The sequence below is a fragment of the Nuphar pumila genome, chromosome 6 (assembly GCF_984573655.1).
Source record: "Nuphar pumila chromosome 6, dmNupPumi1.hap1.1, whole genome shotgun sequence".
NCBI lineage: Eukaryota > Viridiplantae > Streptophyta > Magnoliopsida > Nymphaeales > Nymphaeaceae > Nuphar > Nuphar pumila.
The window spans coordinates 51,625,905-51,632,780 of record NC_143254.1 but is presented as its reverse complement, the minus strand read 5'-3'; positions in this window follow the sequence as shown (position 1 = coordinate 51,632,780).

Below are 6,876 nucleotides of genomic sequence, written 5' to 3'. Positions count from 1 at the left end.
CTCTGTTGAGAGAAGAAGACCTCTGTGGAAGAGGGTGTGCCCCTTCTCTGTTGAGAGAAGAAGACCTCTGAGGAAGAGGGTGTTGTACTATTTATCCGGTGACTCAGATGTTATAGTGGAAAGCTCAAGTGGTTTGCTTGGGGACTGGATGTAGGTCTGGGTATTGACCGAACCAGTATATATTCTGTGTTTTATGTGTTGTGCCTTATTGCCTGATTATTTTATTTCATCGATCTCTATTGTATTTTACTATTCACCCTCCCTCTAGTAGAATTTCACTTTGCACCAAACCAACGACGTAAGGCACATTCTTACAGTTGTACCACAACATTTAGGCATTCACTCCACCATATATTGTTTGGCTCAGCATAGATTAAACTCGCAGAGATTAATTCACTGCGAATTGATCTGCTACTGAAAGAGACTCATCAAGTTGTTATGTTGTGAGGCCGAACTACTGAGCTGAGGTTGAGTGGTTAAGATCGGTTTGTTGTTACCTTGCAATTAGCATTCATATTCATACTTGCATTGTTCATCTTCACACCTACAACACATTTCATCATGTTCATCATATTCGCTTCACCTGACTAGCTGCACTGATTCTTTATTACCCCCTTTATCAGCATTTACTATGAGTTCAATCTTGCTTATGTCTAGGAAATCTCCATGGCATAGTATCGCTTACCTGTATATGAGTCAACATTGCCTCAGGTCCCTTCTTTCTGACTATAGAGAACATTGACACTATATTGCGTTCTGCAGCAAAACCTATGTCGACCATTCACTTGGTAACAATTTTTGAGATTCACGAAGAGTAATATCTACGAAGCTCATGTCCTTTGGAAGTTTGTAAAGTGACTGGCCAGATCAGGAGTTTCATTCATTTGAACACTGATGAAGCTCATGGTAAAACTGCTGAATGTGCTGTTGTTGGGAACCATGAGGCCTCCCAGCTCCCTCCAACAGATCTTTACTCTACAATTGAGGCTGGGGCTGAAATGCTGGTCATGGCCTAAGGTAGATCCTATGGGTTACCTGTTAAAACCACATGGGAAAATAATGTTTATAGCCCTAATCAGCCTCCAGAAAAGCCAATTTCAAAGTTCTAGCAATGACAAGGAAAGAGCTTCCCATTCATGGGGATGGCTCAAATGTTACAAGATGTCTGGACTGTGAAGATGTGGCAGAGGTTTTTGAAATTATCCTCTATGGAAGAGAAGTTGGTCAGGTGTATAATATTGGAACCAAAAAGGAAAAGGAGAGTGCTTGATTTTGCAAAAGATATTTGCAAGCTTTTCTCATTAGACCCAGGTAGAGCTATTCGTCTTGGTGAGAATAGACCATTCAATGGTCAGAGGTACTTTCTGGATGATCAGAAATTTGGGTAAGTTTGAGTGAACTAGGGAAGACATGGTCGTAACCGAGAATTCATTGACTGTTGGAGAGGGCATTGACAAGTAATAAATTGACAAAATCTGTGATACTTTGACAGTATTATCTTGCTTACAAATTTCATGGGTGTATTCCTGTTGCTAGTTGGGTTAAGGTGGGTTTTTTTTTATCATGAAATTGCTTCCAGTAATTCCTGATTTATTTCAAGTTAGCAGTTTCCTTTTCTTTTTCCCTTGTTTAGAGATAGAATTTTACAGAAATCTGCAGCTTAATAAGAAGATGTCGTGAATTAGGGCCATCATTTCCTAAAGGCATTTTCTATCCTATTTCTAGCTACCCTAAAGTGTCCATTTTCCTCAATGATAAAATAGAAATAAAATTGCATATTAATACTCACCTGTGCTTCAGGTTTGATATCAATCATAGCATGTTGTTTGACATACCCACTTGCATATCAACATTGTATATTCCTTGCATTCCTGCACTTCATTACCCCTGATGTATATACACTAGAACAACACCCTGTTCCTATAAGCTGTTGTGTATTCATATCTTCCACTTACACAACATCCCTCACTTTCTTGCACATTGCCTGCACCTATATTGTCACCACCACCTGCACTTTTTCTTTTCACTTCATCACTTCATTGCACCTCTCACTCCACTTCATTGCACAGTGTGCTGCACTCACGTAGTCACCTGCCCACAACATATCCTTTGTCACTCCCTGCAAAACTGCAGCATATGCATCTGCTGAAACACTTCACTGGCAGCACCTACCTATATATCTTGCATTCATATCCAGTAGCATGCCATGGTGGATCATAGGCCATTGAGGACCTGACAAAAGCACTAGAATTTGAGCCAAATTCGTCAGGCATCTTACATGAAAAGGGTATTGTGAATTTCAAGTTCAAAGACAATGCTGCAGCTGAGAATTTATCTTCTTGTGTAACGCTTGATAAGGATAACAAACCTGTATACACGTACCTTGGCTTGGCATTGTCATCTCTTGCTGAGTATGAGAGGGCTAAAGAGGCACATGAGAAGTTCGTGTAGTTGAATCCAAAATTTGGAGGTGGATGACTACACTTGGCACAGTTTTACCAAGAGATTGGGAGACCAGAGAAGGCTTTTTATTCAAATTGACAGCAATACAACACTTTCACAACACTTGTTGCACTTTCACAACACTTGTTGCACCTTCTTCATCTGCTATATCCTCTCATCCCAAGCACCTATAACACAACAGCCCTGTGGGCTGCTGTGACCTGTTGTGCCTTCTTAACACAACACCCCCGTGCCCTGCACCATCACCAGCCGCCCGCTTTGGCCACACTCTGCACCATGCTTCACTCACTGAACCACCACCATCACTTCCTGTAGTGCCATCTCTTCATGCACTACCTCCAGCAAAGGCAGTCTCTGTGTTTAATGATGGTGCCATAGAAGGATCACACTGTTTCGCACTAGCTAAAATTGAAATTGCAATTGGGAATTTTGAAAAAAAAGAAAAAAAGAGTGGGTTTTGGAGGTTTTGGATCGGTATATTATGGCAAGTTGAATGGTGGGAAGGAAATAGCTGTCAAAGTGTTATCAACTAATTCCTATCAAGGGAAAAGATAATTTTCAAATAAGATATGATGGATGCCCCCTTTTTCTGGTCACTACAATTGTTGTGTCGAGAATGAGCACGACAAATGATGTAAGATGGATGACAGTAAGGTATTACTGTAATGAGATATTGCGGAAATATAAAGAGTGCATACAAGCACTTACAACAATGAATAAAAGAGACAATATCACAAGTCCACAAAGGGACAATACAAGCACAAGCCTTTAAGAAGGCAACAATATAAAAAGCCTCTTATTGAGAAGAGAGAAAGCTCTCAAGAATAAGAAATATACAAGGGATTCACCCCTATTTATACAAGAGGGAGAGGAGCAAAGGGATGGCCAAAAGGCCTCAAAAGGAGAGCCAAAAGGGGGCTCCCATAGAGTCGTTGGGAGCCCCCAACGGTCACATTTGTGACTGTTGGGGGCTCCAACGACTCTAAGGTTGGAGCCCCTTTTAACCCTCAAAAGAAATAAAAAAAGAAGAAAATAAAATTATATTTTATCAAAAAACAAAAATAGTTGTTTTCTAAAACAACTATGTGAAATTACAAAAATACCCCTATCGGGTATTGATGTAATTTACAGTATATATATATATATTAGATACATTTTAACACCCCCCCTCAAACTTTACGGGGAAATGACGGAAAGTTTGCCAAGAAGAAACATGAAGCGAGGAGTCAGAAGAGCTTTAGTGAAGAAGTCCGCCAACTGATATTCTGAAGTGACATATGGAAGAGCAATGGTTCATCGTAAGAATTCGTCACGAACATAGTAGCAATCCATTTCGATATGTTTTGTACGCTCATGAAAAGTATGATTGCTCGCAATATAGATGACACTCTTGTTGTCGCAACATAGTTTAGAGGCTTCAGTAATATCAACTCCCATGTCTTTAAGTAGACTGTGAAGCCATACAAGCTCCATTGTCGTGGTTGCCATAGCCCGGTACTCAGCTTCATTGGATGATAGTGAAACTTTGTGCTGCTTCTTGCATCGCCAGGCAATCAAAGAGTCCCCTAAAAAGACACAAAAACCAGTAGTTGAGACTCAATCATTGGGATTACCTCCCCAATCGGCATCAGTATAAGCAAGAAGATTCAAGGAAGAAGAGGAGGATAGAAATAGCCCTTTATTGATGGTATTCTGAATGTAGCGGATGATTCGGAGAACAACACTCATATGCACAGTTGTAGGAGCATGCTGAAATTGGCTAACTGAGTGAACCGCATGAGTGATATCTGGTCTGGTGATGGTTAAATAGGTAAGAGACCCAATGAGTTGTCTGTAAGGTGTGCGATCTTCCAGAAGAACCCCATCCTCCAACCGTAATTTGGCATTAATAACCTCGGGAGTCTCTACTTTCTTGTCATCAGAAATCCCAGACTTAGAACATATATCTGCAGCAAGCTTCATCTGTGACAAAATATATCATCTAGGAGAATATGCAACTTAAATTCCAAGAAAATATCTGAGAAAACCTAAATCAGACATATCAAAATTATTTTTTAACATATTTTTAACAGCAATAATACTATTTTGATCATTCCCAGTGATAATCATATCATCAACATAAAGCAACAAAATTACGATACTAGAACCTGCATGTTTAACAAAAAGAGCAGTGTCAGTATAACAAGAGTGAAATCCTAACTTTATCATGATATCACTGAAACGATCATACCAAGCCTTAGGAGCTTGTTTAAGACCATACAATGCCTTCAAAAGCCAAAGTGTTTGACCTTGCTTAATATTAATTTCGGGCGGCGGATCCATGTAAACTTTTTCACTTAAACTTCCATTTAAAAAGGCATTTTTTACGTCAAGTCGATAAATAGGCCATTTTTTTGTTGATGCGACAACTATTAAGGTCCTGACACTGGTCATTCGAGCTACGGGAGTGAATGTTTCTTCATAATCAATGCCATATTCTTGGGAATATCCCTTAGCAACTAATCTAGCTTTATATCGTTCTAAGGAGCCATCACTTTTAGTTTTAACTTTGAAGACCCAGCGACAACCAATAGGTTTTTTGTGTGAGGGTAGATTAACTATTTCCCAAGTATTGGCCTTTTTTTAAAGCATTTAGTTCAACTTGCATTGCTTCAACCCAATGTGGTATAGATTTAGCTTGATTATAGTGAGCCAGTTTAAAATAAGAATGTAGGGTTATTAAACATGCCCGATAGTTGGGGGTTAAGGAATCATAGGATACAAACCTATTTGGGGGTATTGATATTCTAGAAGAATGCCTAACTTGTGGTTCCTCATTGGATTCAGAAATTTGAGAGTATTTTTCGAGGGCACTAATAGGATTTTCTTGATTTCTTCTTGAGTAAACATTTATATCACTATCATGAACATTTATATTTGGATCACTATCATTTGAGGGTGTTATGTCAAGAGGGGATAGCTCACGTGTATCGTCTATGTTTTCAAGAAAATCTTCTTGTATGTCATTAATAAGATCATATAAGAATATATAATCAATTTCATTTGTTTCTTCTATTTTATCAAAACCGTTTTCTTTTTCTAGAAATGTTACATCTTTTGAAACACATAGTTTATCATTTTTAAAATCATAACATCTATACCCTTTTTTATTTTCACCATATCCTAGAAAAACACATTCAATTGCTTTTGGAGATAACTTATCCCTTTTATGTAATAAGACAAAACATTTGCAACCAAAAATACGAAGACAGTTGAAATTGGGTGAAAAATTTAAAGAGTTTTTCATAGGGAGAAACATTTTTTAACTTAGAAGAGAGCATTCTATTGATTAGATAGGTTGAGGTTAGAACGACTTCGGCCCAAAACTTCTTTGGAATATTTCTAGAAACAAGTAATGTTCTAGCGGTTTCTATAATGTGCCTATGTTTCCTTTCCGCTAGGCCTAGAACATGACTTTTGATGGCAAATGCCATTTTGGGTCAAATAGTTTTGGAATTCGTGAGATAAGTATTCGCCACCGGAATCGGATCTTAAAATAGATATGTTATTTTGAAATTGATTTTGAACCTTTTTATGAAAATCTTTAAAGAAAGTAAATACTTCTGATTTATGACTAAGAAAATAAATCCAAACATACCGAGTAAAGTCATCAATAAACGTAACATAATATGAATAGCCCCCTTTAGACATAACCGGAGAAGGCCCCCAAACATCCGAATGCACCAATTCAAAAGGTCTTGATGAAAGAAAAGTTCTAGTTGGAAATAGAATAGACTTCATTTTTCCAAAAATGCAATCTTTGCAATTAATTTCTTTTTCCTTACAAAATTTGTTTCCAAAAGGAAAGAGATACATTTTGGAATAACTTGGATGACCAAGTCTTTTATGCCAAGTTTCCATGTTTTTTTCTTGGACATAAGAACAAAAATAATTTGTAGGGATATCGAGATGGTCCATATAATAGAGGTCTCCTTTTCTATGGTCTTGCCCAATCCGCTTCTCGGACCGGAGATCCTGCACAAAGCAACCATTAGATGAGAAAGATATTTCACATCCATGGTCGGCAATTTGAGAAACCGAAAATAGGTTTAAATTTAGTTTGGGAACAACTCTTACTTTTGGAACACAAAAATTTTGAGAATCTTTAAAAGAGCCAATACTTGAAATTTTTAAAAAGGTTCCATCGGCCATAGAGACACAAGAGTCCTTTGAATTGGTGCAAACATCAATAAGTGCATTTTCATGAGGGGTCATATGAAAAGAAGCTCCGGAGTCAAGGATCCAAAAATACATACCGGGTGATGATGTCGAGGCAATAGCCGCACCTGATGTGGAGGAAGAAACTTTTAGTATTTGTTGGAGAGCCATAGATATTTGTCCAAGAGTTTCTTTGATGTCATTGTTCTTGCCTTC